This window comes from Oryctolagus cuniculus, chromosome 4, assembly GCF_051225735.1.
Source record: "Oryctolagus cuniculus isolate XC-2025 breed Fujian yellow rabbit chromosome 4, ASM5122573v1, whole genome shotgun sequence".
NCBI lineage: Eukaryota > Metazoa > Chordata > Mammalia > Lagomorpha > Leporidae > Oryctolagus > Oryctolagus cuniculus.
The window spans coordinates 53,037,483-53,060,231 of NC_142870.1; the positions used below are offsets into that span (position 1 = coordinate 53,037,483).

General features: G+C 39.0%; 1 protein-coding gene and 1 pseudogene across 3 annotated transcripts in view; both read left to right on the top strand.

Annotated features, from left to right (window-relative positions):
• The window catches only part of ST3GAL6 (ST3 beta-galactoside alpha-2,3-sialyltransferase 6), a 148,821-nt gene that overhangs the window by 35,550 nt on the left and 90,522 nt on the right, over positions 1–22,749 (top strand). The window lies entirely within an intron of this gene.
• On the top strand, positions 10,864–22,397 carry LOC149126970 (cyclin-C pseudogene; annotated as a pseudogene). Its single transcript, XR_016233058.1, has one exon. The product of XR_016233058.1 is annotated as a cyclin-C pseudogene (transcript).

Consider the following 22,749-nt stretch of genomic DNA (forward strand, 5'->3'; position numbering starts at 1 on the left):
CGTGGCTCAATAGGCTAATCCTCCGCCTTTCGGCGCCAGCACACTGGGTTCTAGTCCCGGTCGGGGTGCCGGATTCTGTCGGTTGCCCCTCTACCAGTCCAGCTCTCTGCTGTGGCCCGGGAGTGCAGTGCAGAATGGCCCAAGTGCTTGTGCCTTGCACCCCATGGGAGACCAGGAGAAGCACCTGGCTCCTGCCTTCGGATCAGCGAGGTGCGCTGGCCGCAGCGCGCCGGTCACGGCGGCCATTGGAGGGTGAAACAAGGGCAAAAGGAAGACCTTTGTCTCTGTCTCTCTCTCTCACTGTCCACTCTGCCTGTCAAAAAAAAAAAAAAAAAAAGGAAAGAAAAAAAAAGGAAAGAAAAAGAAAAAGTACATCATTGGGGGCCAACATTGTGGTGTAGCAGGTGAAACCACCTCTTGCAATACAGGCATCCCATATGAGTGCTATTTTGTATCTTGGCTGCCCTGGCTCTGATCCAGGTACCTGATACTGGCCCAAGAAGAGCAGCAGCAGATGTCCCAAAAGTGTTTGGGCTCCTGCCACTCATGTTGGAGACAGGCGGAGCTCCTGAATCCTGGCTTCAGCCTGCCTTGGTGCTAGCTGTTGCAGTCATCTGGGGAGTGAACTAGCAGATGAGAGATCTCTCTCTGAAAGTCTGATTTTCAAAATAAATAAATCTTTTTTAAAAAAGAAAAAGTATGTCATTTCAAACATTAAAAAATGAAGGAGGAGAGAAGGTAAGAGTGAGGGCAGGAGGATAGAAAGTATCACTATATAAAACTGTACATTTGAAATACCTGAAATCTGTTCATTCATTCATTTACTCATTCACTTATTCATTCATTCATTCATTTGAATGGCATAGCAACAGAGAGAAAGGGAGAGAAAAAGGGATTTTTCATTGACTGATTCACTCCTGAAGTGGGTACAATAGTCACGGTTGGGCCAAACCAAAGCCAATAGTCAGAAATTCTATCCTGGTCTCCCACGTGTGTGTCAGGCATTCAAGTACTTACGCCATCTGCCACTGCCTTCCCAGGTACATTACCAAGGAACTGGATGAGAAGCAGAACAGCCAGGACTCAAACTGGTGCTCTGATGTGGAATGCCAGTGTTAAAACAGAGGCTTAATTCACTAAGCCACAACACTGGCTACAATTAAAATTGTTAAGAAAAAATGAATTGAAATTGGACTACTGAGATATTCTTTCACTTGGCCCTTCCTTCTTCTAGAATCTTCTATGTATTCTGTAAAGTAAAAAGGAAGTATAGATTGATGTTAATTATGTAAAAATATTAATTTATACTTTTTCATACAAGAGTGTACTGAGAGGTGGTGTATTTGATGACATCTTTAGGAATATTCTAGGCAAAATCCTACCAGTCTCCTGAGGTCTAGCTCAAACTCCTTCAAAAGCTAAAAATATTCTTGATTGGAATTAATCTCTCCTTCCAACCACCTTATAAATCTATTACACTTTGCTTCCCCTTTGCACCTATCATAATGATCGTAAGATCATTTTACAAATTTTCCCATGTTTATTCACAATCAATATGCATCAGAAGTTTATAAAATAAGCAGAAATTCCAAGCTTCCTCCTCCTCCCACTCACCAAAGATGTAAACACTATTAAATACCAAAAATTTTTAAAATTCAAATTTTGACCATATGGGAATGAAATTCTGTAGGGGAAAATCACAGCACATCAAACTTATCCATGTCTCCTACCTTTAAAGCACTTGATTACAATAATAGCTTTTTTGACAATATTTTCATGTGATTCATGATTCATGTTCCATTTTGGCAATCTGATAAATTCAGGATGTTATTTATCATCTCTATAGAAACCATTCTTCCAAAAGTCTTTGTCTAATTCCTTTGCTACACGGTAAGGGATTATGATGCTTTTCTTTGCAAGAATCAGACAAAGCAGGAAGTGTGGGTGAAAGACAAAAAAAATCACCTGGAAAAGAGCCAAATAAACTCATTCAAAATTAAAGAGAAAAAACTCAAATATTATGCTTACTATGTGACAGATTCTGTTCAAAATATCTCATAATCCACTGACTTAATCTTCACAACAGTCCTATGCAGTAAATGTAAGTAACCTTATTTTGTAGGTGAAAAGGCAAGATGAGAGAGATGAAGTCACTTAACCAAGATTACAGCACAGTAAATGATCAAACAGGGAGTCAGACTAAAAAATCTAAGTGTTCCCCAACAGAGTTCATAGCATTTATAAGTTCTGAGTAATAAAAGTAGAATTTTATTGAGTATACTTAAAGAATAGAATATATTTTTTAAAGATTTATTTATTTATATTTGAAAGGCAGAGTGACAGAGAAAAAAGAGATCTTCTATCCACTGGTTCAGTCTCCAAACAACTGCAACAGTAAGAGAGGACCCAGGAGCCAGGAACCCTATCTGGGTCTCCCACATGGGTGGCTGGGGGCCCAAGTACTTGAACATCAGCTGCTTTCCCAGGGTGCTTATTAGCAGAAAACTGAATATCAAGTTGAAGTAAGTTTAAAACCCAGGCACTTGGATATGGGATGCCAGCATTCCAAGCTGTGGTGAAATTACTGTGCCTTAATAGCTGCCTTTGATTGTCAATAGAGTGTTGTAAACTTATTTTGAAAATAGATCAGCCTAATTTCTTTTCTCACAATTGTAATATATATGCCTCTATACAAACTGTTTCCGGACATGGGTAGCTCAGGGGTTCTTGTCTCTTGGTGATATATCTTGAGGAGTCAGTTTGGCGTGCAATATTGAGACCTTGAAAAAAATGAAACAGAAATCTTGAAAATTAAGGTCTCAATAAGCCACATATTGAAAGTACAGTTGATATCCTCCACATCAGAACAGAATTAGCAGAAGAAATAATATCTGGACCGGCGCCGCGGCTCAGTAGGCTAATCCTCCACCTTGCGGCGCCGGCACACCGGGTTCCAGTCCCAGTCGGGGCACCGGATTCTGTCCCGGTTGCCCCTCTTCCAGGCCAGCTCTCTGCTGTGGCCAGGGAAGTGCAGTGGAGGATGGCCCAAGTGTTTGGGCCCTGCACCCCATGGGAGACCAGGATAAGTACCTGGCTCCTGCCTTCGGATCAGCGTGGTGCGCCAGCCGCGGCGCGCTGGCCACAGCGGCCATTGGAGGGTGAACCAAAGGCAAAGGAAGACCTTTCTCTCTGTCTCTCTCTCACTGTCCACTCTGCCTATCCAAAAAAAAAAATATATATATATATATATCTGGACTTGAAGAGAGATCTTTTGAAATACATTGTCCAGGGGAAAAAATGGAGAAAATAAAAAAGAATGAAGACAGCCTTGCCTTGAAGACATTTGGGATACTATTAAAGGAACAAATATTCAAATTTGGGAAATTTTAAAGGGGAAAATGCATAGGAAACCTATCCAATGAAGTAATAGCTGAAAAAGTCCCCAACCTGGGGAAAGATATGTGTATCAACGTACAGAAGCCCATGGGATCCCAAATTGATATGGCTAGAAAAAATCCACAGCACATCATATTGTAGTCAAACTGGCCAAAGTCCACAACAGAGAGGGAATTCTAAAACTTCAAGATAAAAGTGCTAAATCACATTTACAGGAATCCCAAATGTTAAACAGCAAATTTCTCATTTCGAATTTTATAGACCAGGAAAGAATTGAATTATGTATTTCAAGTTCTGGAAGAAAAAAATTGACAAACAATAATGCTGCACTCAAAGTGAAGGAGAAATAAAGACCTTTCAAGACAAACAAAAACTGAGGGAATTCATCAACACCAGGCAGCCCATACAAAAGATGCATAAGAGAATCCTACCTCCAGAAGCAAAAGAAAGAAAACTACTATCATGGATACGTGTGAAAGTATAAAATTCAGGAAAGGGCTGGCGCCGCGGCTCACTAGGCTAATCCTCCGCCTTGCGGCACCAGCACACCGGGTTCTAGTCCCGGTCAGGGCACCAGATTCTGTCCCAGTTGCCCCTCTTCCAGGCCAGCTCTCTGCTGTGGCCAGGTAGTGCAGTGGAGGATGTCCCAAGTACTTGTGCCCTGCACCCCATGGGAGACCAGGATAAGTACCTGGCTCCTGGCTTCGGATCAGCGTGATGCACCAGCCATAGTGCGCCGGCCGCAGCGGCCATTAGAGGGTGACCAACGGCAAAGGAAGACCTTCCTCTCTGTCTCTCTCTCTCTCTCTCTCACTGTCCACTCTGCCTGTTAAAAAAAAATTCAGTAGAAGAGCAGATACTCAAAATAGAAAAGAATCAAAGCTTATTAAAACAGTAAATCACCAAAATGCAAAGACGAACAACAAGCGAGGTACAAAAGAGGCTGGCATGTTATTAAGGCTGGAGTTAACGCACCACCTGTAATGCCAGCATCCCATATGGACACCAGTTTGAGTCCTGGCTGCTCCACTTCTATTCCAGCTCCCTTCTAATGTTCTTGCGAAAGCAGCAGAAGATGGCTCAAGCCCTTGAGACCCTGCACCCACATGGGAGACCCACACAGAGCTCTTGGCTCCTGACCTTGGCATGGCCCAGCACCAGCCATTGCGGTACAGGGTCTCAAGGACTTGGGACATCTTCTGTTGCCTTTCCAGGCACATTAGTAGGGATCTGGATTGGAAGTTGAGTAGTTGGGACTCGAACAGACACCCATATGGGCTGCTGGCACTACAGACAGCAACTTAACCAGCTGTGCCACAGTGTTGGCCCCAATAAAGAAGTATTTCAAAAAACACGTCCCTGATAGGTGACAACTAACTGAGCACCAAAAAGGAAACCTGTTAAAGTGAAATGAACACTATGAGAAACGGTGACTTGATCAACCCTCACCCTGACTGTTGATGAGCAACTTAATATGTTATCCCTCTTAGTATTTTTTTTTGGTTTGTTCTACTTAATACTTTTGGTTGAATACTGTAATCAATACACAATTCTTCTTAAGTGCTGAAACTTAACTGAAAAGTGATCGCTGTTAAATATAAGAGTGGGAATAAGAGAGGGAAGAGATGTGCAATTCGGGACATGCTCAAGCTGACTTGCCTCAAACAGTAGAGTTAGAAACATACCAGGGGATTCCAATTCAATCCCACCAAGGTGGCATGTACCAATGCCATCTCACTAGTCCCAGTGATCAATTTCTGTTCACAATCAATCATAATGATAGGACTAAGAACCAAAGGGATCACATAAACAAGAATAGTGTCTGCAAATACTAGCTGATAGAATCAAAAAGGGAGAGAACGATCCAACATGGGAAGTGAGATACACAGCAGACCCATAGAATGACAGATGTCCTAAACAGCACTCTGGCCTCAGAATCAGCCCTTAAGGCATGCGGATCCGCTGAAAAGCCCATGAGAATATTTCAGGCATGGAAAGCCAAGACACTCTGGGGAAAAAAAAAAAAAACCTAAATGAAAGATCTTCGTGGGTGAGATCCCAGTGGAAAGAATGGGTCATCAAAGAAGGAGGTACCTTTCTCTGAAGGGAGGAGAAACTTCCACTTTGACCATGGCCTTGTCTAAAAATTATCAGAGTCAGTGAACTCAGGGGGCTTCCATAGCCTTGGCAGCTCATGACAAGAGCCTAGGGTGATTACTGATGCCATAAACAAGAGTGTCAATTTGTTAAGTCAACAACAGGAGTTACTGTGTACTTACTCCTCATGTAAGATCTTTGTCCTTAGTGTGCTGTACATTGAGATTTCATGCTATAACTAGTACTCAAACAGTATTTTTCACTTTATGTTTCTGTGTGGGAGCAAACTGTTGAAATCTTTACTTAATGTATGCTAAACTGATCTTCTGTATATAAAGAGAATCGAAAATGAATCTTGATGTGAATGGAAGGGGAGAGGGAGTGGGAAAGGGGAGGGTTGCGGGTGGGAGGGACGTTATAGGGGGGAAGCCATTGTAACCCATAAGCTGTACTTTGGAAATTTATATTCATTAAATAAAAGTTTAAAAGAAAAGATTAAAAAAAAAACAAAGAGGGGTAGAAAAGAACAAAGAATGTTCAAAATAAACAAAAGAAAATTAATAAAATGACAGGAGTAAGTCTTTACTTTCTAATAAAAATCTTGAATGTAAATGGGCTAAATTCCCTGCTTAAATAATATAGATTGCCTGAAAGTGTATATTAAAAAACCCATATTTCACTTTGTGTTTCTATGGGGGTGCAAACTGTTGAAATCCTTACTTAATGCATACTAAACTGATCCTCTGTTAAAAAAAAAAAAAAAGAAATTATCAATTCCCAACTTGACTCTCACTGGGATTAAACATGACAATAGGTCTGCTCTGATTTCATCATCATTTAAAAAAAATCATCTATTATTTTTCACTTTATGTTTCTGTGTGGGAGCAAACTGTTGAAATCCATACTTAATGTATACTAAGCTGATCTTCTGTATATTAAGATAATCAAAAATGAATCTTGATGTGAATGGAAGGGGAGAGGGAGTGGAAAAGGGGAGGGTTGTGGGTGGGAGGGACGGTATGGGGGGGAAGCCATTGTAATCCATAAGTCGTACTTTGGAAAATTATATGCATTAAATAAAAGTTAAAAAAAAAACCAAAGATATACTGACTACAAAAAACTCACTTCATCAGTAAAGACATGCAGAAAGAAATGAAAGGATGGAAAAAGATGTTCATGCAAATAGAAACCGAAAGTGAACAGGTATAACTATATTTATATGAAACAGTTCTAAAGGCAAAAGTGTAAATAAGGACAAAAATATCACTATAGAATGGCCAAAGGACCAATTCAGCAAGAAGATATAGTGATTGTAAAATGTATATGCACCAAATGCCAGAGCACTCTGCTATGTAAAACAACTTTGTTAGATCTAGGAGAGAAAGATGCCAACACAATAATACTGCAGGTCTACAAAACCTCATTTTCATCAATGGACAGATCACCTTGATGAAAAATCAATAAAGGATCATAAGAATTAAACTATATTGTAGAGTGCATGTCTCTAACAAACATTTGCAGAACTTTCCATCCAATAGCTGCCTGGAACATGGGACATTCTCCACAATAAACCATATTTTAAGCTACAAAATAGATCTCAATAAAAAAGAAATGAAATCATGTTTATATTTTGGTTAACAATGGAATAAAACCATAAATAAACAACTTTCAAAATTGTGCAGTTATATGGACTCTGAATAATACAGTATTGAATGAACAATGAGTCATTGAAGAAGTCAAAAGGAAATTATTTACAAATTTCTCAAAACACATGAAAATAGAAATGCAATTTACCAAAATGTAATAGGATGCAGCAAAAGTAGGACTAACAGTGATTTATAGCAATAAGTGCCTACATAAAAATGTTAGAAAGACATCCAATAAATAAGCTAACAATGAACCACAAGTGCTCAGAAAACCAAGAATAAAACCCTAAGTTAATAGAAATAACAGAGCAAAAATAAAATAGAGATTAAAACAACAATGCAGGCCGGTGGCCCAGGAGTGCAGTGGAGGATGGCCCAAGTGCTTGGGTCCTGCACCCGCATGGGAGAACAGGAGGAAGCACCTGGCTCCTGGCTTTGGATCAGCACAGTGCCGGCCATAGCAGCCATTTTGGGGGTGAACCAATGGAAGGAGGACCTTTTTCTGTCTCTCTCTCACTGTCTAACTCTGACTTTCAAAAAAAAATGCAAAAGATCAATGAAATGAAGAATTGTTTGTTTTTAAGATAAACAAAATTGACAAACTCTTAGCTGGACTAACCAGGAAAAAAAGAAGGAATACTCAAACTAATAAAATCAGAAATGGAAAGGGAGACATCACAAGTGATACCACAGAAATACAAAGGATCATTAGGGACAACACATGGGAGAGTCTAGAAGAAAGGTGTAAATTTCTGGACACTTACAACCTACCCAAATTGGATCATGAAAATAGAAAACCTGAACAGACAAATAATGAGTAATAAAATTAAATCAGTAATAAAAAAAAATCTCCCAACAAGGGATAGGCTAGGACCAGACGGATTCACTGTAGAATTCCGCCAAATTTTTAACGAGAACTGACCCCAATTCCTCTTAAGTTATTCCAAAAAATTAAAAGGGAGAGAATTCTAAGGAACTCATTGTACAAGGCTAGCATTACTGGGAAACCAAAACCAGACATGGACAAAACAAAAAATATAACTATGGCCCATATCTCTTATGAACATAGATGCAAAAAAGTTAACAAAATATTAGCAAATTGAATCCAATAACTCACCCAAATTACATTCACCGTAATCAAGTGGGACTTGTCCAAGAGATGCAAGGATGATTCAACAAATACAAATCAATAAGCACAATATAACACATTAACAAAATGAAAGACAAAAATTATATTATTTCAATAGATATAGAAAAACCATTGGATTAAATTCAACCTTCATGAAAAGCAATTTATATATTCTAAACAAATGATATATAAAAGGAACATAATTCACCATAGTAAAGGATATATATTACAGTCCCACAGCCAAAGTCATACTGATCTGAAATAAGAAAAGACTGTGCACTCTCACTACTCTCACTACACTAAAGGAAAACAGCCACAAGTAGGCAAGAGAAATAAACTAAAGGCATCCACACAGGAAAGAAGGAAGTGAATTTATCCATGTTTGAAGATGCCATGATATAATATTTAGAAAAAATGTAAAGACTACATCAAAAGGCTGATACATGAATTGCATATACTTGTGGGATACAAAATAAACATCAAAAATTAGTAACTTTTTACACACCAAGAGCAAACTTGCTGAGAAACAAATCACAATAGCTGCAAAAAACTAGATCCTTAAGAATAATGATCTCTTCAATGAAAATTATAAAACATTGATAAAAGAAATTGAAGACAAAAAAGGGAAGATTTACTATTGATAAAATGTCCATATGTCTCAAAGCTATTTACAGATTCAATGAAATCCCTACCAAAATACCAATGACATTCTTCATATAACTAGGAAAAGCAGTCCTAAAGTTCCCTTGGAAGTGCAACAGACCTCAATAGTCAAAGTAATCCATGGCCAAAGGAACAAAGATGAAACCTTCAAAATGTCTGAGCTCTAGATTTCTCAGAGTCATAGTTACCAAAACAACATGAAATTGTCATAAAAACAGACACATAGGTAGGTGGAATAGGATAGAGATTCCAACAATAAGTCCACACATACAACCAACTGATTCTCTGCCAAAAAAATAAACATGCATTGGAGAAAGACAGCCTCTTCAATAAATAGTGCTGTAAAAACTGGATATTTATAACCTGAGTATTGAAACCATACCCAATCACCCACCCTAAACAAAAGTCATATCCAAATGGATTAAATGCTTAAATGTAAGACATGAAAATAGGAAAAGAACATGTAGGGAAAAAACTTCCAGACATTAATACAGAAAATGACATCTTATGATTTGACTATTGTTTACAGCTCTTCTCTATATTCCTGTGGAACAGTGGTCTTTCTACATTTTACTTATTGAACATTATAGTTAGTGATGCATTAAGCCTGTGATTATAAAGTAAGTTGAAAGTGTGTTAATGCAAAAATTTAAGAAGGAAAGAAGCGAGGGAGGGAGGGAGGAAGGGAGGGAGGCAGGCAACTGAGGGAGGAAGTGGGGGAGAATTATAGCTATCTTAGAACTGTATCTATGAAATGCATGAAATCTGTTCTTTTTATATTAATAAAAATAAAAATTTTTTAAAAGACATCAGTACAGGCAATGATTATTTTTAACAAGACCCCAAAGCACAGAACAAAAGCCAAAGCAAGCAAAATGGGATTACATCAAACTCCAAAGCTTCTGCCCAGTGGAGGGGACTATCAGCACAGTGAATGGACAGCTAAAAGAATGGGAGAGGGGCCAGCACTGTGGCATAGGAGATTAAGCCTCTGCTTGCAGTGCCGACAACCCACAGGGGTGCCAGTTTAAGTCCTGGCTGCTCCACTACTGATCCAGCTCCCTGCTGATGGCCTGGGAAAGCAGTGGGAGATGGCCCAAGTGCTTAGGACCCTGCAGCCGCATGGGAGACCCAAAGAAACTCATGCCTCCTAGCTTTGAATCGCCCCAGCCCTGGCCTTTATGGCCATTGAGGAGTGAACCAACAGATGGGAGATCTCTCTCTCTGTCTCTCCCTCTCTGTCTGTAACTCTGCCTTTCAAATAAATAAATAAATCTTAAAAAAATGGGAGAAAATAGGCATAGCTATCAGACAGGCTGCCACTGGCTGGTACCTTTTTATCAGGGCAAGTTTTGTTCCATGGCAGGGAGCTTTTGGCACAGCTTACACTATTTGCAATGGATTTTGCATAAAATGAGCTGGCGAGGGGGTTCCAAAAAGACAAAGTTGCTCTGAGGAAAAGGCTATCGAAAATTACTGTTTCTTTAATTGTTTTCTAAGCAGTAGGTGAACACCTCAGATTAAGACATGCATTGTAACCAGCACAACAGTCTTTTTTTTTTTTTTTTTTTGGACAGGCAGAGTGGACAGTGAGAGAGAGAGAGACAGAGACAAAGGTCTTCCTTTTTCCGTTGGTTCACCCCCCAATGGCCGCTGTGGCCAGTGCACTGTGTTGATCCGAAGCCAGGAGCCAGGTGCTTTTCCTGGTCTCCCAAATGGGTGCAGGCCCCAAGGACTTGTGAGCCATCCTCCACTGCACTCCCGGGCCAGCAGAGAGCTGGACTGGAAGAGGGGCAACTGGGACAGAATCCGGTGCCCCGACTGGGACTAGAACCCGGTGTGCTGGCACTGCAGGTGGAGGATTAGCCTATTGATCCACGGCACCGGCCTGCAACAGTCTATTTTAAGATATGCTATGCCAAGTGTTCTCTAAATATTAATGTATTAATGGCTCCTACATCTGCTTTGTGGCATCCCAAGTTGAGAAATTTGGAGTAGGCTCAGATACAAGGCTGACTTCTGTGGCTCCTTCTGTGTTAAAGACAAGATTTTCATATGCCTTTCCAAAGAAATTTTCCTATAAAATGAATCATATACTAGAATATGAATTCTGTATTTTAGACATAATGCATTGTTATTTGATAGTGCATGATCCTTGTAGACCTTTGTTTCAATAAATGCAGGACATAGGCTAAGAAGACATGTTGCTTCCCCTTGCATGGCGGATAGGAAATGCTACTCACAGAACAGATCTTTGCCTATTGTATTTTTGTCAAATTCACTTTAGCTTGCCTACATGCAACTTGTGTGGTACAGCAGAAATATGCCAAGCAGTGGTTTGGTGGACTGTGGATATAGAGATTTGGGAAATGAACAGTATTAGTGAAAACCATGTGAACAATGGAGGAATTCTGGTGAGAGAAAACAGATGGCTGCAAGTCTTAGATACTAAAATCCAAGATACCTCCAAACAATAAAAAAGAGCAGGATCCAAATGGAAGGCAGAAATCTAGCTACAGCCACTCTTAAAATATTAGACCACAAATATCAGTAATATCCTTAATGGAATAAAAATGAAAATGAATAGCTTGTTTTTGTTAAGTATACTGGGAAGTGACTTTTTTGTAAAACAATTTTTTCTTATTTTATTTTACTTCAAAATTGATTAAAATCTCTTGATTATAAAAATTTGGAAATCTTCTAAGAGAACCTACAGAAATACATGGACATTTCTAAATAGCATTAGATTACTACTTCTTAATTTGGATACTAGAAATTGTAACTTTTTATTAAGCCAGGAAACATGAACCATAATTAGTTTAAAATTATCTTTAGGCATAGGCATTCGGCGTAGCAGTTAAGACACTGCTTGGGAAACCCACAACCCATATCACAGTGCCTGAGTGAGAAGCTGGCTCTATTTCCAATTCTGGTTTCCTGCTAATGTGTACCCTGGGAGTTAGCAGCTGATGGTTCAAGGATTTGGGTCTCTGCCAACGTGGCAGACTTGATTCATTTCCAGGCTCTCAGCTTTGGCCTGGCCAAGGCCCTGGTTTTCCAAAAGATATTTGGGGAGTAACCAGTAATGGAAGATCTCTTCATCTCTCTCTCTCTCTCTCTCTCTCTCTCTCTGTGTGTGTGTGTGTGTGTGTGTGTGTGTGTAAAAATCAATTTAGATATTTTGTTTTGCTTTTCTTTGTTTAAGGTATACAAACTTCATGCATTTCATAAGTGAAATTTAGGGACATAGTAACTGTTCCCATCCTACCCTCCCTGCCACCTTCATTCCCACCCCTCCTCCCTCTACTAGTCCCACTTCTATTTTTCACAAAGTTCTATTTTCAACTTCATACACATTAAATCGACACTACATTAAGTAAAGAGTTCAACAAATAGTATTTAAAAAAACGTATTTAAAAAAAACTGTTCTTCAACAGTCAAGAAAGGGCTGTTCAAAGTTATCATATCTCAAAGTATAAATTTCAATACTTTAGATTACCTTTTAGGTACTCTATTAGTTAACACAAGTCAAGGGGAACATATGGTATTTGCCCTTTTGGGACTGGCTTATTTCACTAAATATAATGTTTTCCAGTTATATCCATTTTGTTGGAAATGACAGAATTTCATTTTATTTTTACCATTGGGTAGGTATTCCATGGTGTACACATCCCATAATTTCTTTATCCAGTCTTCAGTTGATGGACATCTAGGTTGATTCCATATCTTAGCTATTGAGAATTGAGCTGCAATGAACACAGGGGTACAGATAGCTCTTTCGTATGCTGATTTCATTTCCTTTGGGTAAATTCCAAGGAGTGGGATGGCTGGGTCATATGGAAGGTCTATATTCATATTTCTGAGGTAACTCCATACTGTCTTCCACAGTGGCTGTACCAGTTTACATTCCCACCAACAGTGGATTAGGGTACCTTTTGAGCTACATCCTCACCAGCATTTATTGTTTGTTGATTTCTGTATAAGAACCATTCTAATGAAGAGAGGTGAAGCTTCATTGTGGTTTTGATTTACATTTACTTATGGCTAGTGATCCTAAACATTCTTTTATGTGTCTGTTGGCCATTTGGATTTCCTCCTTTGAAAATCACTGTTCAAGTCCTTTGCCCATTTCTTAATTGGATTGTTTGTTTTGTTGTTGTTGAGTTTCTTGAGCTCTTTATAAATTCTGGATATTAATCCTTTATCAGTTGCATAGTTTGCAAACAATTTCTCCCATTCTGTCAGGTGTCTCTTTACTTTGCTGAGTACTCCTTTTTCAGTGAAGAAGCTTAATTTGATGTAATCCCATATGTTAATTTTGGCTGCTATTGCCTGTGCTTATGGGGTCTTTTCCAAAAACTCTTTGCCTATGCAATGTCTTGAAGGGTTTCCTACAATGTTCTCTAATAATTTAGTGGTATTGGGTCACAGGTTCAGGCCTTTAACCCATTTTGAGTGGATTTTTTGTGTAGGGTGTAAGGTAGAGATCTTGCTTCATACTTCTGCATGCAGAAATCCAGTTTTCCCAGCACTATTTGTTGAAGAGACTGCCTTTGCTCCAGGGATTTATTTTAACTCCTTTGTCAAAGATAAGTTGGTTGTAGATGTGGTGAATGATTTCTGGCATTTCTATTTTGTTCCATTGGTCTATCCATCTCTGTTTGTATCGGTATCAGACTGTTTTGATTATAACTGCCTTGTAGAATTTCTTGAAATCTGCTATTGTGATGCCTCCAGCTTTGTTTTTGTTGTATAAAACTGCTTTAGCTATTCAGGGTCTCCTATGTTTCCATATAAACTTCAGCATCATTTTTTTCTATATCTGAGAATGATGTTCTTGGTATATTGATTGGTATTGCATAAATCTGCAAATTATTTTCAGTAGTATAAACATTTTGATGATATTCATTCTTCCAATCCATGAATATGGAAGATTTTTCCATTTCTTTGTGTATTCTATTTCTTTCTTTAATGTTTTATATATTCATTATACAGATTTTTGATGCCCTTGGTTAGATTTATTCCAAAGTATTTAATTTTTTGTAGCTATTGCGAATGGGATTCATCTTAGAAGTTCTTTCTCAGCTATGGCATTGCTTGTGTATACAAAGGTGATTGATTTTTGTGTGTTAATTTTATATCTTGCCACTTTACCAAGCTCTTTCATGAGTTCCAGTAGTCTCTTAGTGGAGTCTTTAGGATCCCCTATTTATAGAATCATGTCCCACAAATAGGGATAGGACTTCCTCTTTCCCAATTTGTATCCCTTTGATTTATCTTTCTTGCTTAATGGTTCTGACTAAATCTTCCAGGGCTATATTGAATAGCACTGGTGAGAGTGGGCACCTTTGTCTGGTTCTGGTTCTTAGTGGGAATTCTTCTAACTTTCCCCATTCAATAAGATGCTGACCATGAGTTTGTCATAAATTACCTTGATTGTGTTTGCCGCTCCCTTGCCCGCAAAGGAACGACACTGTTCGCAGCTTATCGGTCTTCAGCAGACTTTTAATGGGAAAATAACAGGGACAGAGAAAGAATGAAAGGAGGAGAGTGGACAGGAAAGCCCCCTCCTTCCTCAGCACATAGCTTATATACAAAATCTGGCCAATTGCAAGCGGGCTCAAGTCCATGCACGGAACACTCCAATCCGCTGTCTGTTCACGCAGTGTGCACGCGTCCTCGGGCCAATCAGATGAGGTGTCACGCAGCAGGCAGGCTCACCGCGCGGTCCTTGGCGCCATCTTGTTGTTTACAACATTCTCAACTCCTCTGGAACGTCCCGACCGTGGGAAAGCATTGCCCTAACTGAAACTAGCAACATTCGCCTTGTGATAAAGACACAGCAACAGCTATCAGACCGACCTTGACGTGGGGGCTCCATGGCTGCGCATCCCATGGAGCCCCACAGTGTTGAGGAATGTTCCTTCTAAACCCAATTTTCTTAAGATTTTCATCATGAAAGTATGTTGTACTTTATCAAATGATTTCTCTTCATCTATTGAGATAATCATATAGTTTTTGCTCTTCAATTTGTTAATGTTATGTATCACAGTGATTGATTTGAGAATGTTGAACCATCCCTGCATACCAGGGAACATCCCACTTGGTCCAACTGAATGATCTATTTGATGTGTTGTTGGATTCTATTGGGTAGTATTTTGTTGAGGATTTTTGCATCTATATTCATCAGGGAAATTGATCTGTAGTTCTCTTTCTCTGTTGTATCTTTTTCTGGCTTAGGAGTTAAGGTGATGCTGGTCTCATAGAGTTTTGGAAGATTCCCTCCTTTTCAATTTTTTGGATAACTTGAGAACAATTGGAGTAAGTTCTTTAAATGGATGGTGGAATTCAGCAGTGAAGCTGTTGGTCCTGGGCTTTTCTTTGTTGGAAGGGTCTTTATTACTTATTCAATTTCTATCTTGGTTCATCATTCATTTCCAGAAATTTTTTGATTTCTATTTTTATTTCCTCAATGACCCACTGTTCATTCAGGAACATGTTGTTCAGCCTCCATGTGTTTACATATGTTCTAGAGATCCTTGAGTTGTTGATTTCCAGCTTCATTCCATTATGTTCACAGAAGATGCATGTTATGATTTTGATTTTATTGAACTGGCTGAGACTTGCTTTATGGCCTAGGATGTGGTCTATCCTAGAGAAAATTCCATGCATTTGTGAGAAGAGAATGCGTATTCTGCAACTGTGGGATGAAAAGTTCTGTAGATATCCATTAGGTCCATTTGGTCTATGGTGTTGATTAACTCTATTGTTTTCTTGCTGATTTTCTGTCTGGTAGATCTGACCATTGCTAATAGTGGGGTACTGAGTCCCTCAGTCATTATTGTATTGGAATTTATGTCTCCTTTTAGATCCATTAACATTTCTTTTAAATAACCAGATACCTTTAATTGGCTGTATATACATTTATTATAGTCACATCTTCCAGTTGAATTGATCCTTTAATCATTACATAGTACCTTTCTTTGTCTCTTTTAACAGTTTCTGTGTTAAAGTCTATGTTGTCTGATATTAAGATGGATGGCTACATCAGCTCTCTTTTGGTTTCTATTAACAGGAATATGTTTTCCCATCCTTTTCTGTCAGTCTTCAAGTATTTTTTTGGTGAGATGTGTTTTCTGTAGGCAGCAAATAGATAGGTCTGGTTCTTTAATCCATTCAGCAAGTCTGGATCTTCTAACTGGGGAGTGGAGGCTATTTACACTTAAGGTGACTATTGACAAGAAACAATTTGGCCCTGCCATTTTTCTATAAATATACCTACTGATTACTTTTGATTTCCTTTGTACTCTTACTAGATTTTTTACCTTTACCTTCTTTCATAGTGATGACCATATTTCTGTGTTTCTCTGTGTAGCACATCTTTAAGTATTTTTGTAAGGCTAAATGAGTGGTGACAAATTCTTGCAATTTCTGTTTCTTATGGAAGGTCTTTATTTTACCTTCATTCATAAATGGGGGCTTTGCAGGATACAGTATTCTGGGTTAACAGTTTTTTCCTCTTAAGACTTGGAATATATCTCGCCATTCTCTCCTAGTCTATAGGGTTTCTAATGAGAAGTCCACCATGAATAATTGGAAATCCTCTGAAAGTAATCTGATGTTTCTCTCATTCACATTATGTAATATTTTCTTTAAGTTCTGCTGTGGAAAGTTTGAACACAGTGTGTCATAGTGAAGATCTTTTCTGGTCATGTCTATTAGGAGTTCTATGTACTTCCTGTATTTGGATGTCCCTTTCTTTCTCCAAAATGGGGAAGTCTTCTATAATTATTTCACTAAAAAGGCCTTGTAATCCATTCTCTCTTTCCATACCTTCAGGAATCCCTAGGACATGAATATTGGGTCATTTGATAGTCACATAAATCTCCAACACTGTTTTACCATTTTCTAATTTCTTCCTTTTTTTGGTCTAATTGTAAAATTTTCAGAGTATTGTCTTCTAATTTAGTTACTCTTTCTTCTGCTTCACTGAGTATGTTATTAAGGCTTTCCATTGCATTTTTATTTGATTTACTGAATTCTTCATTTCTAATATTTAATCTTGATTGCTCCTTAAATCTCTATTTCATAGGAAAAATTTCATTCATGTCATGTATGGATATCTTAATTCATGGATTTACTTCTGATTACTTATAAGTAATCCTATGATCAATTTTTTGAATTTCATTTCTGGCATTTCATTAATTTCTTCATATTCACATTCTAGTATTCAAATGTTGTTGTGTTCATTTGGGAGTGTTATATTGTCATCCTTATTCTTGTTTCTTGAATTGCTGCATTTGTTTTTAAGCATTTGTGGATATACTTGTTGGTTTGTTTTTTACCTCTGATGGTTTTTATCTTTGAAATATGTCTCTGTAGCTTAGTAGAGTATCTACTCTTTCAGTGAATACACAGCTCTATTTAGTGCTCCATGGTGAGGGGAGTATGCAAGGTCACACCCACTTTGGGTGTGATAAATCTCCTCTTTTTTTTTTTTTTATCAGAAGGGAGGGTTTTACCAGTTCTGTTGGCATAGTCTCATGCTCACTTCCCCTCCTGCAAGGCAACCAACGCCCAGGTGCTAGCTCCAGCGGGTGCAATATTCATAAACACTGCCACAGAACCACACAAAAGATCCATGCAGTCCTTACTGTGAGCATGGACCGCACAGCAATGACCCTTCCCAGGCAATCGGAGAGTCCCAGTGTGTGGAGTCGCCCACAGTAGCTGCCCAAAGACTCATCCCTCTGATGCAGCCACAGTGTTCTCACAGTCCCAGCACACAAGGCTCCCACAGTCATGAGCTCTCAGCCCCCTGTCAATTCTCCCAGTCAGACTCAGGCGTCTCCTGTCAGCTGGTTGCTAGGCATGCAGCCCCAAGCGGGCACAGCTGTTATGTATGTCCAAAATGATCACTGCCCTTTCTTGACTAGTTACAGGATGCCGGTGCCAGCTGGTGGGGAGAGAAACATGCCCCCCATTTTTTCCTCTAGCTTGGCAGGTACACTGTCCCCCACAGGGCTCCAAGCCCCTCCACCCCATAACTCTTTCAAATAAGTAAAATAAATTTTTAAAAGAAAATTCATGGGGAAATCACATTATGAAAAAACTCCAAGGATTTCAAAGTTTTTGCACTAAAAGTTGTAATTCCATGCTTTAACATTTGAAAAGTTATACTAACTCCATAACCATTTTGAAATTCTGGACAAATTTAGGAAAAACTCATATTGATCATTTTACTCAGTCTTGAAGGATAATAGCATATAGGATCTGGGGTCATAGGATATTGATGTAACATTTAGTGATTAAAGACTGATTTATATTAAAGTTATTGAATTAAAGTTTTAAACTACAAGAATAAAAGTAAATTCTTCAGGAAAAAAAGGTTAAACAACAGGAGAAAATATTTCAAAAGTATTAATCTGATAATAGATTGGTTTCCAGAATATATAAGGAACTCAAAAACAAAAAATTGAATTAGAAAATGGACAATATATGTAAATAGACACTTCTCAAATGAAGAAATTCAAATGGCTAATAAGTTTATGGAAAAAATACTTAACATTATCAGCCATCAAGGAAATGCAAATCAAACCACAATGAGATATCATCTCACCCCAGATAGAATGGCAATGAACAAGAAACAAAAATAACAAATGCTGGGGAGGATGTAGAGAAAGGAAATTCTTATACACAGTTGATGTGAATGTAAATTAATACAGTCCCTATGGAAAACAATATGGAAGTTCCTCAAAAATCAAAAACTAAGTTTACCATATGATGCAGATACCCCACTTCTGGGTGTATAGGAAATGAGATCAAAATATCAACTGTCTCATACCTGCAGTCCCATGTTTACTGCTGCACTATGCACAATACCCAACATCTGGAAGCAACCCAGACACCCATCAGCAGATGAATGGATGAAGCAAATGTGGTATATATCCACAACAGAATATGATTCAGCTCTAAAAAAGAATGATAGCTATCATTTGCTGCAAAATGGATGGAACTAGTTATGTGAAATAAGTCAGAGGCAGAAAGACAAATGTTACATGTATGGCCGGCGCCGTGGCTCACTAGGCTAATCCTCCGCCTGTGGCGCCGGCACACCGGGTTCTAGTCCTGGTCGGGGCACCGGATTCTGTCCTGGTTGCCCCTCTTCCAGGTCAGCTCTCTGCTGTGGCCAGGGAGTGCAGTGGAGGATGGCCCAAGTTCTTGGTCCCTGCACCCCATGGGAGACCAGGATAAGTACCTGGCTCCTGCCATTGGATCAGTGCGGTGCGCCGGCCGCAGCACGCTGACCGCAGCGGCCATTGGAGGGAGAACCAATGGCAAAGGAAGACTTTTCTCTCTCTCTCTCTCAATGTCCACTCTGCCTGTCAAAAAAAAAAAAAAAAAAAAAAAACAAAAATCAAAACAAAACAAATGTTACATGTATTCCCCTCGTGTGTAGAAGCAAAAAAACAAGTTGACCTGAACAAAGAACAGTGATTCCTAGAGACTGGGAAGGAATGGGGAGGGGAGTTATAGGAAATTTGGATAGCAGGTACTAAAATACTGTCATAGAGAGGAATAAATTTTGGTGTTCTATAACACAGAGGCAAGACTGTAGTTCACAATAACTTATTGTATATTTTGTTACTAACCTGAAGAGAAGAGCTCCCCAAGGCTCTAAATATGGAGTAAGGATAAAGATATGCATATGTTGACTACCCTGATTTGGTCAATTCACATTTTATGCAATAAATAAAATAGCTGAGAAATATGTACAATTGTTATGTGTTAATCAAAAAAATGTTTAAGATTTATTTGAAGGCCAGCGTTGTGGTGGAACAAGTTAAGCAGCCACCTGCAATGTTCGTAGGCCATATGGGTGTCAGTTCAAGTCTCAGCTGCTCCACTTTCAATCCAGCTCCGTGCACTCATGTAGGAGACCCAGATGAAGCTCTTGGCTCCTAGCTTCGGCCTGGCCCAGCCCTGTCTGTTGCAATCATTTGGGGAGTGAACCAGCGGATGGAGGATCAATTTTTTTCTCTCACTCTCTCCCTCTCTCTCTTTAACTCTGCCTTTCAAATAAATAAAATAAGTATTTCTTTTAAAAAATATTTATTTGAAAGGCAGAGTTAAATATGGAGAGGTACAAAGGGAGAGGGAGAGGGAGAGGGAGAGGGAGAGGGAGAGGGAGAGGAGAAAGCTTTCTTTTGCTGATACATTCCCCATATGGTTACAACTACTAGCACTAATCCAGACCATATCCAGGAGCCTGGAACTCCAATAGGGTCTCCCACATGGGCAGAAGGGGCACAAATTACTTGGGACATCTGCCACTGCTTGCCTAAACACATTGGCAGGGAGCATAATCAGAAGTGGAGCAGCCAGGACTTGAACAAATAGACTGATATAGGATGCCACTGTTGCAGTTGGCAGCTTAATCTGATGCACCAATACGGTGACCCTAATCAACGTTTTTAATTAAGGAAATGGAAATGCTACCTACCCTTATTTGATCACTGTCCTTTACCTATGTATATTGAAGTATCACATTATTCCCCACAAACATGAACAGAGAAAAAAGTTCACAGTTCTCAAATTTCACCTGCAAGGAATTGAAGTCAATTATCTTTATACCAGACCAAACTTTTATTTTCTATGAGCAACTATTGTATACCTCAAGTTTAATGAGGGATTTTCTATCTTAAGTGACCAAATGAATTAAAACAACTTAGGCTTTATGGGAAAAATTTAAGATATGAATATGTTTAATGTACATGGCTAGGAAGCTATGGAACTATCAAAGGCACAGTTACAGTAAAAAAAAAAAAAAAGGTAGGGGGAACGTAAAAGATGAGCAAGCACCAAAGCCTGCTTTTGCCTGAGAGTATCTCCAGACCCCTGTTCACTTTGAATTTCTTATGATCAAGCTCAAGGACTACCCACTATGTGAAGCTGAGACACTATGGTAGATGAATAATGGTCCCCAAGGATGTCTATATTTTAATCCCCAGAACCTGTGAGTGTGCTCTTACATGATAACATCTTCACTTAAGATTGCTAATCAGCTGACTTTGAGAGAATCTGATTTATCCTGGATTATTCATGAAATCAGTGTAATCACATACACTCGTTAAATGTGAAAGATGGAGGCAGAAGGTCAGACTCAGAGAGAGATTTGAAGATAGGAAGACGTTGAAGATGGAGGAAAGGACCATGAGCCCAGGAATGCCAGTAGATTCTAGAGGCTGGGAAAAGGCAAGGAAGCAGAGGCTCGCATGCAGCCTCCAGACGGTACTCAGCCCTGCTGACACTTTGACATGGACCCAGCCTTCTGAACTCCAGAGCCACAGGATGATAAATTTGTGTTGGCTTTATCCAGCATGTTGGTGACACTTTGTTACAACTGCAGAAGAAAAGTAATACAGAGGCCCAAGGGATAATGTTTCCAGAATATTTGCAGTATAGGATTGCTGAGGAAAATTATACTTGTAGAGATAGTAGAATAATTTCTATCATATAATGAAAAACACACAAACTTGACCAACCTCCTCAGAAATTCAACAAATTCTTACTTGTGGAATTGAATTTGATGAAAAGAAAAGCATCATCTGCATTTAGGAAAGGTAGGGCAAGGTTCATTTACAGTTACGTTTACTGGAAATGGGCGAGCTGAGTCATTGTGCTTCAAACCTTAAAATATCCTTAGTTATTCTACAGAATTTAAAATCCCATAAATAGAAATAGATGACCATATCTTTAATCAGTTCCTGCCTTACCTTTCAGATCATGTGACCATGTGTCCTCAGAGGAAGAAACGATTTTTTAAGTGAAGGAAATGACTCCAATCTCATGACATTCAAAATATGAATGAGGTTATTTGCAGAACATTTTATAGGGAATCAGCAGCAGTCCACCAAATGAAAGAATCGAGGGTTATTTCTGTGGCTTTTTCTAAAAATGTTACTATTTCCATATAGGAGGAAGGCTTTCCTCTTGTTTTAAGTTCATGGGCCTTTGATATCACAGCAGTGATTTCATTGCTGAGTAATTTCTTTCAAAGCTTAAGAATGTCTATGACCTGCTTCACAACACTTTTGCTAAACACACAGACACACACACACACACACACACGATTTTGTAGTGGATTGTAATAAGTGACCTGAAAGCATTGAAGGAAAAGCAAAAATTGGCTAAATAGTAGCTAGGTTTCAAAAGGCTCAACATTGTGGGGGAAGGTGTTACCAAGTATAAATAACATTGGGTTAATCCAATGCTAAGAAGCCAGAAAATTGTTTTCTGCTTGCATACCCTTATCCTTTTACTTCTATCCATTGCCAGGTTCTCACAGTTAATACTGTGCCACCGCTGCCTTAACTGCTGCCACCAAACTCCCCCTCCCATATCCTATATGATAAGTCTCTTTCCCATCCTCACATTGCTTCTAAACTCAGCTGTCAATAATTTTCTCATCCCTTGCTTCTACTGCCCAGCTATTCTTGTTGGGAGGGAGCTCCTAAACTACTGATATGTAAATTACATGTAAATAATCCTGGAATTCTCCTACCCTCACCACCAGAAGAGAACAATGATTCTGATGACTGAGTGTTCTCCTCAATGCCCATCCATCCTCCTATGAGTGTCTTCTCTGTAGCTGTCCAGCCAGTTTCCGTAATTTGTGTTGAAACTGACACTGGGAGTGGAATCTGAGAGGCAAAGGAGAAAGGGAAGACGTTAATCATCAAAATCAACAGCTGGAAGAATTTTGAAAATTTAGGGCAAATAAAAGGTGCTGGGATAGTGTGAGCTATGAGGTAATTC